The sequence below is a fragment of the Chiloscyllium punctatum genome, chromosome 18, assembly GCF_047496795.1.
Source record: "Chiloscyllium punctatum isolate Juve2018m chromosome 18, sChiPun1.3, whole genome shotgun sequence".
NCBI classification, from domain to species: Eukaryota; Metazoa; Chordata; class Chondrichthyes; order Orectolobiformes; family Hemiscylliidae; genus Chiloscyllium; species Chiloscyllium punctatum.
The window spans coordinates 57,566,383-57,579,143 of record NC_092756.1 but is presented as its reverse complement, the minus strand read 5'-3'; positions in this window follow the sequence as shown (position 1 = coordinate 57,579,143).

Below are 12,761 nucleotides of genomic sequence, written 5' to 3'. Positions count from 1 at the left end.
TTTGGCTCATATTCATCTAAACCTCCTTGTTCAGATACCCATCAAGATGCCAGACTCCACCACTTCCTCTGGGAGATAATTCCATGTGCACACCTCCCTCTGTATGAAAACATTGTATCTAAGTTCCCTCTAAATTATTTCCCCTCGTACCTTAAAACAGGCCTCCAGTCTGAAAAGCAATCCTCTACCAACCTCTGTCTCATCACTTCAATCTAATTTTGTATTCAGTTGGCTTGGTTGCGCTGGTGTCCATGTGACCTAACCTTACTAACTTGCGTAATATTCAGAATCTTGTCGAACAACTTGTTCCAATCTGTATGGAAAACATCGACAACACTGCCTTCATCAATCTGCTTTGTCACGTCTTTAACAATCTCAGTCAAATTCGTACAACGCGATTTCTCATGCAAAAAGCCATGGTGACTATCCCCAATCAATCCTTGCCTTTGAAAATGCATGCAATTGGCTATCCCTCAGAGTCCCCTCCAACAACTCACCCACCACTGATGTCAGGCTCACTGGTCCAGAGTTCGTTGGGTTGTTGCTTAACTGTTTTATTTTCTACTGACACTGCTCCATTGGTCACAGCAAATTATCGGTGTAACCATTTTGATGATATGGCCAATGTTATAGGTCTCACATTGCATCAGGGTCATCCTCAGAAGAGGTCAGGTTGATTTCCTTCATTTGTTAAAACAACAAATTCATGACGAAAACAAGGTTCCTCAAACTATAATGGCAAGGTGAATGCCAAACAGAATAGAAAGTTAAAAAAAAATGTACATTGACATTTCCATATCTGAAAACACAGAGGAGCACAAATATACACACACACACACAGATACATACACAGACAAGCACACTCAGACACACACACACAGACATATACACACAGACACACTCAAACACACAAAAACACAGACACAAAAACACGGACACACACACACAAGTATGCGCACAAACACAGACAAATGCATGTACCATAGACCGTAAATAATTACAGCCGGATAAAAGGCCATTTGGCCCATCCAGTCTACTGAGCTATTGATCATGGCTGACATGCTTTTCAAGCCAATTCTCCTGCCTTCTCACAACAAGCCTTGATCCCATCATTAAGCATAACTTATCTAGTTATATCCAAAAGATGCTAATGTGTCTGTGTGTCCGTGTGGGTCTGTGTGCATGTGTTCTCTGTGTGTGTTCCAGTGTCCTGCCCTGTACTCCATGTTGGAGAGTGGGGTTTTAGCAGTTTTGAGGCACATCTTTGTAACTTGCTCTGTGCCTATCCATTGAATGCCTGCGTAAATGTGCTCAGTAACATGAGGAATCCCCACAACTGTTAGTGATTCAGACCAGGCTTCTCACTTGCATTTTATTGACATTTAAATTAACTCTAATTTTTGTACACTTGTGGAAGTGCTGGGGATGGTTTCCTGGAGGCTGTGTTTTAAAATGCTGTGGAAATTCAGGAAGACCAGAGAATATGGTGACCCAATTCTGGATGAAACATGGTGACTGTAGTTACAGTATCTGGATCTGCAACATGACCAACAACTGGAGCAGAGACTGCAGAGAGGGGAATCTTTGTAAAATGGAATGAGAGAATCACAATCAGATCAGCCATGGTTTTGAAGAATGTTGGAGCAGGATTGAATGGCTTGCTCACGCAACTTATTCAGATATTTCTATTAGTAACAAGCCAATCTCCCTTTTCTCCCAGTGTCCAATACTGGTGGGTAGTGAGTCACCTCCTCCTGTTCCTGGGGAACAGAAATCTAGGGCCTCACTAGCTTCCAGATTTCTCTGTATCCCAGTCTCGAGCAGTTGAGTGACTGCCTCCTGTTCCTGTGTCCCAATCTCGAACAGTTATAAGACTGTCTCCTGTGCCTGTGTCCCAGAATCGAGCAGTTGAGTGACTACCTCCTGTTTCTCCCTGTTCCTGAGCAGCAGATGGAATGGTCTGAATGATGTCACAAGGTTAAGAAAGGACTTGATAACAGGGAATTTTAAACTTGGAGCAGCATTAGACCAAGGGATCTAGAAACTTCTCCACCAAACATTTTATGCAGCCCGTCCGTTATTTTATTCCTGCCCTCTTTTATAAACAGGGTGAAACATATACAACAGTGCATTGTTACGACAATACTCCCACATACAGGGAAGACAGATTTAAAAGATTAAAAATTTTACAGTCTATCCCACAGCAACCCTCATCCATTCCATCCAAACCGAGGCTGCATAAATCTTTAAACCGTATATTGTAATGAATTAGTAGAGTAAATGTCACACTTTTACACTACAGTCACTGACTACAGCCCTGCACCTTTCACCAAGATCTTCTTCAGAAAGCACGCAGGCTGATTGACCACGTGATGCTGATGCGGAATTCCAGGTCTCTCTAGGATATTCCCCTCCCGGTTTGAAATTAATGTCCTTCTAAATATAGACTACAAATCCAACATTCAAGCTCAGTTGCAAAGCTTGCAGAGCGGATTATATTCCTGCTTTATCTGAACACACCGAGGGTGTATTTGGCAGTCAGAGGGATCCTGAGGCTGTGATTTGCTGTTCACCTGGAGCCAGAGACAGCCTCCCATAACAGTGAACGGGAGCTCGTTTTATAAAGAAAGGGGCACAATTCACTAATTGTGTTGCAGCGAAATTGCATTTAATAAACACACATTTATTGGATAACTGCCTGTATATTGAATGAAGGATCAAAATTGATGGACCAAAGCGAATACAGTAGTTCCTATTTTATATGTTCCGATGTTTAAACATACTAAAGGATATGAACACTGTGTGGGGAAAACTGAATTGAGGAGATTTTCACCATGAACTAGAATGGAGGATACTCAGTGTGTTGAATGACCTACTCCTTTTCCTATGTTTCTGTGCAGTCTGTGGGAAAGCTCTGTAAATCCTGCCACCTGCTCTCAGATGTTAGGAAGGAACTCTCTGCAGAGTGAACACGGTAGTATTTCCCGTTCCAATACCGATGCTGGTGCGGGGTGGTCTGTACAGTTTTATCCTTTAAGACTCTGGAACAGTATGATACAATTGAGTGTCTTGCTTGGCCGTTTCCGAGACTATTGAAGTACCTGGAGTCACGTTTAGGCCAGACCAGGAAAGCACGGGAGATTCACTTCCTGAAAGTACATTGAGGAAGGAAATTGGTATTTACAATCGACATTGGCTTCAAGGTCACTGTTAATGACTCTAGGTTTTACATCTCGATATTTTATTAATTATAACGTCCATTAGCTGCCATAGCATTAGTCTGGACTGGATTAGTAATCCAGTGACTTTTCCACAACAGCACCATCTCCACATGGGGACCACACTGAGTTGGTTACATCTGTGCTGCTTGACATCTCTGTCAAAAAAAAACTCCCACCAATGTGACTATCATGACAGCACTCAGGGCGTGGTAAATGGTCAGACTGTAGTTATTCCCTTGTTATGGGATTGGACATAGCTGAGTTATTTTCCACATCGCCAAGGAGATGTCAGAGTTGGATCTGGAATAAAACAGCTTTCCCAGGGACACGGCTTGTTGTGCAGCACAAGTCTTCAGTCCCATTGTAGGAATGGAGTCAGGGCCAATTGTCTGTGTCGTATCTACTGTGTTAAGCTGTTTCTTCATGTCACACACAGCAAATCAGATTGATTAAAGACTGGCATCTGTGATTCTGCGGGTAGCATGGCGAGGGTGAGGTGGATCATCAACTCAACACTTCTAGCTGAGGACGGAGCAGGTAATACAACCATGTCTTTTACACTGATGTACAGGGCTGTCCCGTGATGAAGGATGGCGATATTTATGGAGTTTGCGTTTGCCTGTTATAATCCATGTTGCTTTGAGCACCTTTTCCCACCAGATTATGGACTATAAAAGTTAAGTCAACATTATAATCACTGATCAATAATTTCAGGCTGTACGTTTCCATTTATAAATGGCAAAACTGGTTTACGTTCCAACAGTCCTCAGTCATTGCTCCCATATCATAGGCAGATTGAATGATTACACACAAGAAATATGCTATTTCCAACATCCTTTCCCTCAGTCACTCCCATATATCCCTTGCTGAATGTATAAATTTTAAACGTCATTTTCAATTTTAGTAAAATCAATATTGAATTGAAAGGGGTTAACTGGAGCTATTTGTTCACCGACTGTGATTACTGTCAATCTCTGTGGATCCTAATAATCCCAGTGGAGGTTTCCATCGATAAACGATAAATGGGCTCTGTTAATGTGTTATCCCATAGTGTGAGAGGCAGCATCACCGACAAAAGGGGTGGAGAGATCAGAATCTGAGAACATTAGACTCGAATGTTCCAACAATGGATCAGAACCTGAGAACATTAGTCTTGAATGTTCCAACAATGGACAGGAATTCATCCTTTGGTCTTTACAATCTTTCTCAGCCTTGGATATCATTAGCATGGAGGATCCATGGTATCCTTTGGATTATTCAAGGTGGTTATTATCCTATCCTCGCTATAGTTGATGTCCCTAGTAAGTCATTCTCTTTGACTGTTAAACTGGGTTAAACTGAATTTCTGCTCATCATATGTTAAATTTAGAAAATGGATATTAATGTCTTCACTTCCAATCAAAAACTCCTTTCCTTGTAAATTATATAAAGCAAATTACTATTTACAAATTACTCACTGACATGCGAGAAGGAACCAGACTGTACTCAAACTCCATACCCTTTCTGTCTTGCACAGATTTGCATTTCCATAACCTCCCCACATACCAATCCTGTCCAATACCACCATTATGATATCCCAGTCTCCTCCTCAGCCTCAGTGCTACTGCTGAATGAACCATCGTTTTTGCTTTTGTTAAATCCGATGCAGCTGTTTCTTCAAGTCTCCTCAAACCACGTGTCCGTTACAAAATAATTGCACTTGAGATGTTTAACTTGTTCTCTGCACAGAATCTGTCAGATGTAAAGCAGTGTATCGTGCTCAAGTCATTGACTCATAATCTACTGCCATCAAATAATAATCCATTGATTTCTAATGAAGGAAATTGATGTAATTATACTGAAACCATTATCATTTGTGAGAAAAAGCCCATCTGCTTGTCTCATGTCTTTTAGAGAAGGAAATGGGTCATCCTTGCCTGGTTCGGTCTCTGTGTGACTGAAAACTCACAGCAAAGTAGTTTACTGTTAAATGTCCTGTTGAACAGCTGAAACAGCCACTCAGTTTTAGATCGGTATAAAATGCTGGCCTGACCAGGGCTGCACACATCCCATGAGGAAACAGCAAATGGAAAGGTAGCTCCTCCCTCTGCCTGTTTACCATATTCCGACAGCTCATTTCCATTGAGGTAGGTGACCATTCCTTGTTTTAAGTGTATTCTATCTCTTTGAAATTCTTCATAAGAATGATGTTCATCTCCATCTCTGGTGTTGGCTATATTGATGTTGATGTACAGACAGAAGCAACTTGGAAATTTCACGTCAGTCTCAGGGCATAGAGAAGGAATGACTTTTTCACACCACAGGAAAGAAACAGAGACGGCAAAGTGAGGGAAGGGAATTATTGTGATCATCCCTGAGAGTGTTGCTGAGGCAGTATTTAGGGTATTGTGGGCAGATTTTCACTTCTTTATAAGGAATGATCTCCTCGTCACAGAGAAAGTGTGAAAGAGTCTCAACAGACTAATCAATGGGATCATAGTACCATGAGGAGTGAGTGAAGATTAATCTGTAACGCTTTGAGAGAATAAGAGGTGATTGCATTGAAACTTGAGGGGAATGGACAATCACTCATTATGTTCTAAACAGACACTATGAACGGGATAAATTCCATAGTTTGTTTTTTTTACTCGGATTATAATTTTCCATAGTTTAAGTCTCTCTGAGAACGTTTCCCCTACTTCAGCCCCACTCTCCATGTCGATTGACAGAAACAGGTTCAGGCTTTGCATACAGTCTCCTCACATTAATACAGTGCATTCGGTGTGTGTGATTCTGCACTAAACGTCATGTTATCCACAATCTCCACAACTGCCACAATACTTTCACTTTAAAACAGTTAACTATTACCAACAGCCTCTGTCCTCGATGGAGAACATGGGTCTGTCATCTCGGAGGTGCAAGATGCCTCCTTGAGACTTTGAACAAAATATTTAATTTCTCTCCTCACTACCAGGAAACCATGTTAACATAGCACGCGTTCCACATGCAATGGGGCCACGAGGAACATCATGGAGCCGTCTCTGTGTGTGGTCTCTGCTCCATTGGTTTGTCACGTTGGAGCATCAATTACATCCTCCTATTCCTGCATAAGCCCTTGACGGGCTGAATGTTCTCAGCCTGATCGCATGGAACACGTACAAGGGTCTGATTGGACTTCGCACCTTCCTGTTTAGCAGCTAGATGCACTGACCAGACTGATTCTTTTCCTGTAGAACAGGCAGAGGGGTTGAATAGTTTGTCCCTCTTTTTGTTAATTCGTTTCGATGGCCTGAATTACTTCCTCATATCCATGTGCAACCAGCTTGAGATGCTGAATGAGCTCCTATTTTAACTGAAAATGTGCAGTGTCTGGCTGTGCTGTAATATGAATGTTACCGGCACTTTAATACCACAAGCATGAATGTTTTCCGGGTATTGCTGCTCATGGATACAGACTGGTTCAGGAGCTGACAGGAGACAAAATGTTCTGAAAATTGTCTGATTTTCAGTGACTATCACTACTTATGATCTGACGGTGGAGGAACGACATTGATGCAGCAGCTGGAGATGTTTGTGCTAAGGAATCTACCCTGGAGATCTCCTGAAGGGATGTCCTGGGAGCGAAATAATTGATGTCCACAAACCACGAACATCTTCCTTTGTGCTATGGATGGCCCAAACCAGAGGAGTTTTTGTGGTTGATTCCCATTAAATTTAATGCGGTCAGCGTTCCTTGATACCATCCTGAGTCAACTCCTGCATTGATATCAGGGTCTGTCACTCTTAGCTGGGCTCCTGTGCTCACCACTATTGAACATAACAAACGGTTATTGCGTCTGTGTCGGGAGTGTTTTCTTCTCGCAAAGGCTAGTGAATGTCAGGAACTATCTGAACTAGAGAGTTCAGGAAGCTAGAGCACTGAATGGTTTTTCAGAGGAGGTAGATTGGTTTTTGCCCTCAATCATTGAGTTGAGGGTGTGAGGAATTGAGAAATGAATGGGGTTAACGCCAACAGTGGATCCGCCATGATGGTATACAATGGCACAGCAGGATTTACTGTCTGATTTACTTGACCCTGTTCCTTATGTTCTCATATTCTGTAACAGCAAAGTTAATTGTTGTAATTTTCCTGAATGTTCTGTCATTGAATGTTGCTGTCAGAGAGAGCAAAGTCTTTTGTGTATCATCTCTGCGTAGTCTGTGGGCTGTATTGACAGTGAATCTGGGTCCACAACATGACTAACAAATGAACCACAAGTTGCAGAGAGGAAACACTCTGTAAAGAGATCAGAGGCGTCTTTCGAACCCAGCTTGCATTTCCCAACAACATTTTCCAACCCACACCAAACTGTGTATCTCAGTCTGGAGGGACTAAATTATATCACATGTTACTGTGGACCATGTATTTGGAGCAAGTGGCCTCCATCTGCTTTTGTGAGTGGGCTAAATAGAACATTGGAACATTTGAGTGAGGAGCAGGAGTGGGTCATTCGCCACTCTGTCACTGCTGTACCAGGCACTAAGTTCGTGGTTGATCTGATTGTGGTTTTAGAAGCACTTTTCACTAGGGGCACCATTTTCCTTCATTCACTTGTCTGTCAAATATTTTACAGATACAACTTTGAATAAATGCAAACACCCAAACATCACAAACTTTGGGGAAAGGGAATTCTAATTTGTACATCTCTTTCATAATTTCTCATTTGTGTTCCAACCAATGTTACAGTGTCACTGAAACCTTTTGCACTCACATTCCTCCACTGCTTACAACAAATGTCGAAGTTTACTGACAAAGCCAATGATATAATCGTAAGCCTGGCTCACCTTCAAGAAAAATGTGACAAACACACAAACATGCACCTGCATGCACACATGAACAGACATATTTTAAGACAAAACAGAAAATTGAAAGCTTTCCAGAGTTTCATGATAGCTGAACTCTTAACAAATCGAAAGATGACAGAGTGTCCCAAATTTTATTCTGTCCTCTGAAGTTCTTCCGCTCACACAAGCTGCTGGGAATAGGGTATCTCCCTGGAACAATTGGATTTGGTTCAATTTACTTTGCGTCAGATAGTGGAAAAATGCCAAAGAATCATTCATCACGAAACCTCCACGATTGGTAAAGATGATGCAAGTTTTTTTTCTCTTGTCAGGCCGAACAAAATGAGAAAGAGACGACGCAGTAGGCTGCTGCTTCTGGGACAGGTAACGTTTTTCTCCCTCCCTGCTTTAATACATGCAATAATGTTAAATGAACACCAAAAGAGACCATGTGTGATTTCCTTGAAATTTATCTGGAATGGATGAAAATGGGCTATGTGTAAGTGCATCATTACTGCTGTTGTACACAGTGCCTTTCCTTAGCAAAAAAAAAATCCCAGCTTTACAATTTTATGGAATGTTTGTATGTGTCTGCATAATTTTAAGAAATCGGTTGATATTTTCATTATATCTGCGTTAAAATCAATGTTACGGCACAGTGTGAAGGCCTTCTGCTAATTTAAACCAGACACACAGAAAAACATCACCGCGCCTCATAGTCTATAAAAGTGTGAGTGACAAAGATCGACCAAATCCGACTATTTTTTGTTCCTTCTTTAACTCCAAGAAATATCAGAACATTAAGCAACAACCTTCTGCACTGTGATCATCCTTGTCTGATCAATTTATCTACTTCCCATTCTACAGGAATATACTGATCTGATAAAACCACCCGATTGAAATGTTTAAAAAAATTGAATTTCAAAACCCCAAGCGAGTTTTGTCGATCTTCCTGTGAATCTTCCTCAGTAGGGTTTCCTGGGGCTTTTCTTCGGTCTTCTGCTGCACAGATTTCACAGATACAGGTAACTTTCAGAGAACGATTCTGAAGGCAGTCTGCGTCTGTTAGTGCTCTTTGTCGCTGTGGCTAACTGGTCAAAATGCCCGATTTTTATACCCCAAAACATCGGATTGTCTCATTGGTTTCATATTGTTAAAAATCTGATTCGTTTGGATTTTGATTTCATGGGGCGTAATTTAAACTGATTGGCCAAATTCGAATTTATTACATGCCATAGCACTCACCTCAGCAATTTGTTTCAGCCAAATGTTACTTTTTAGAAACCTTTCAGCACACTCTGTGCTTTTTAAGTCCTTGCCAGCTTTCACTCTCTTTGAAAGGTTCAGTACACGCCTATGCATTCATAACAATCAACACATCTTATTCTTAAAGTTTATTCCGTAGTTTTAAACACCCTGACAAGAGAAAATATGTATCCAGCTGATTGTTCTCAAAATCGTAGATGGTTCAAAAAGATTTCTCATCCAATACTGAAATTGATCATTCTTCGTGTCAAAAGACCTTCCAGGAACGTGTGTATAGAGAGCAGGAGAGTCATGTTTCGGGCACATTCTTGATGAAGGGCTTATGCTTGAAACATTGACTTTCCTGCTCCTCGGATGCTGCCTGATTTGCTGTGCTTTTCCAGAGGCACACATTTCGACTCTGACCTCCAGCATCTGCAGTCTCCCTGTGCAAATGCAGTTAAACATTCCTACAATTAAACCAGATACTATTTCCCAGAAACAACAAATTTCCAACCTACTTGCTGCACCTGCAGACTAACTCCATGGGTTAGGGGCAGCAGTTGGCCATTTAGCTGCACCATTCAGAATGCTCATGGCATGTGTCTCTCTCCCTCACCATGATTCAGAACTCAGCTTATGTAGTTTCAAAACAAATGAATATGTGCACTTTGCACTATTTTTCACTTCCTGGTGTATGGAACTGCATGTTGGACAAGGTGTTTGAGCACTTTTGACACACGTGTTTGAATCTTGCTCAAGAACAAGATTGTTCTAGTGGGCGGCACGGTGGCACAGTGGCACAGTGGTTAGCACTGCTGCCTCACAGCGCCAGAGAACCGGGTTCAATTCCTGCCTCAGGCGACTGACTGTGTGGAGTTTGCACGTTCTCCCCGTGTCTGCGTGGGTTTCCTCCGGGTGTTCCGGTTTCCTCCCACAATCCAAAGATGTGCAGGTCAGGTGAATTGGCCAAGCTAAATTTTCCGTAGTGTAGGAAAGGGGTAGGGGTATGTGTGGGTTGTGCTTCGGCGGGGCGGTGTGGACTTGTTGGGCCGAATGACCTGTTTCCACACTGTAATTAATTTAATCTTAAAAAAAACACTAAACAGGTGTGGGAGCATCTGTGGAGTGAAAGCAGAGATAATCTTTCGGGTCCTGAGACTGTTCTTCAACGGTCTTGGTGTCTGCAACAATTTTTGTTTTTGTTTCGTATTTCCAGTATCCACTAGTCTTTGCTATATTGAAAATAAGTTCTGTGACCTTTCATTTTTGAACGAACTCAGTGAGTCTGGCAACGTCTGCCGAGACAACGAAACAATGTTAAACTTTCAAGTCCAGTTTAAAACTGCTTCATAAAGGGTTGGAAATTGAGCGTTTTAGCACCTTGATAGAGGTGGGAAAGAGTGTTTGGAGGCCCAGTGCAAAAGACAAATGGACTTTAAATTGTGGTGAAAGAGACACAGATGTAAAATGGGTGCAAATTAATGTGCAAGTATTAGAAATGGATTTTTTCTGTTGAGTGCAAGATAAACAAGACACAATCGTACAGAGCCCAGGAGGGAGAGTTTATGAAAAATGAAGAACAGCCATAATGGGGTCAGGCTGTGAATTTATGGAACTGAATATTAACCCCTTCAGGCTGGAACGTACCAAAGTGTAAAGTGAGGTATTACTCGAGCTTGGGTTAAGCTTCATTGGAAAATTGCAGCAGTCTGCACTTTCTTTGCATCCCTACAGTGTGGAAACATGACCTTCGGCCCAACGTGTCTATGCTGACTATCTAAATGGTTTCCTAACTAAACCCATTCTCTACCCTATTACTATGCATTGGCCCTTGACTATTGCACCTAACCTCCACATTCGTGAAGAGTATGGGCAATTTCGCATGGTCAATTCGCCTAACCTGCACATCCTTGAACTGTGTGAGAAAACCGAAGCACCCAGAGGAAATCCACACAGGCAATGTGCAATCTCCACACAAGCAGTCACCCGAGGCTGTAATGGAACACATGTGGAGCACCTCTGCAAACCACTGAGTCAGCGCTCCTTCCAGGACTGAAATTGTAGAAGCCCACAAGACTATAGGAGCAGAAAAGTAGACATTCGGTCCATCGAGTCTGCTCCACAATTCAATTATGACTGTCACATTTCCAACCCCATTTCCCTGCTATCGCTCCGTAATATTTGATCCCGTTGTCAAGCAAGAACTTATCTTCTCTGTTTTAAATATATTCAACGATCTGTTTTCCACAGCCTTCAGTGGTAAGGAATTCCAGTTTCACCACTCTCTGCTTAAAGAAGTTTCATCTTGTCTCCTTTTGAAAGAGTCTTGCCTTTGCTCTAAGCTTGAGCCCTCATGTCCTTGTCTCTCATGTCCTTGTCTCTCATGCCAGTGCAAACGTCCTCCCAATGTCCTCTCTGTCCATGCCATTCAATATTCTGTGAGTTTCAATCAGACCGCCCCCCCCCATCCTTCTAATCTCCATCGAATATAAACTAGAGTCCGCAAACATTCCTCATGTGTTAAGCTTTTCATTTCTGTTGAACCTTCTCTCGAAACGCACCAAGTTTAATACATCCTTCCTAAGGTATGAGGTACAAAATGCTAGCGGTGTTGTCTGACTAGAGACGTAGAAAGCATCCAAATCCTCACCTTTACATTATAGTACTCTCGAGTTGGATTAGAACTTCATAATAGCCTTCTTCACTACTGACTCAACCTGCAAGTTTCTCTTAAGTGAATCCTGGGCTTGGAATCTCAAGTCCATTTACACTTCAGATTTCTGAATTTTCTTCCCATTTAGCAAATAGTCCATGCCTGCATTCCTCATAACAAAATGCATGACCTCACCGTCTCCCACATTGTATTTCATCTGCCATTCCTTTTCACACTCTCCTGAACTGTCGTATTATTTCTGCAGGCTTCCTGCCTCCTGAATTATACACGCTCCTCCACTATCTTTGCATCATCTGCAAACGTAGCCAGAATGCCCTCAGTTCTGCCATCCAGATCATTAACCTCTAAACTGAAATGTTGTGGACCTAACACTGAACCTTGTGGAACACTACTAGTCACCGGCTGCTACGTTGAGAAGGACCATTGTGCCTCCTGCCAGACAGCCAAGCTTTTATCCATGTTAATACCAGGCTAATTACACCACTGGCCCTTGTCTAACTTTGCAGCCTCCTGTGTGGTACTTTATCAGATGCCTTCTGAAAGTCCACATAGTTAACTCACATTGACTCTCCTTTATCTAACTGCTTGTTACATCTTCAAAGCATTCTCATTAGCTTCAGAGCAAGGTAGATTATTGAAATGGAGAGCAATCAGAGGGATGAGGTCATTCCTCCAGACAGAGTAGAGATTTTCTTCAAAGCAGCTGATAGGCCTGCTAATGTGAAGGAGACTGCATTGTGAGCAGCAAAGACAGGAGACCGGATTGAAAGAGTGCAAGTGGAATGCTGCTTCACTTGAAAGTTGCGACTGGGGCC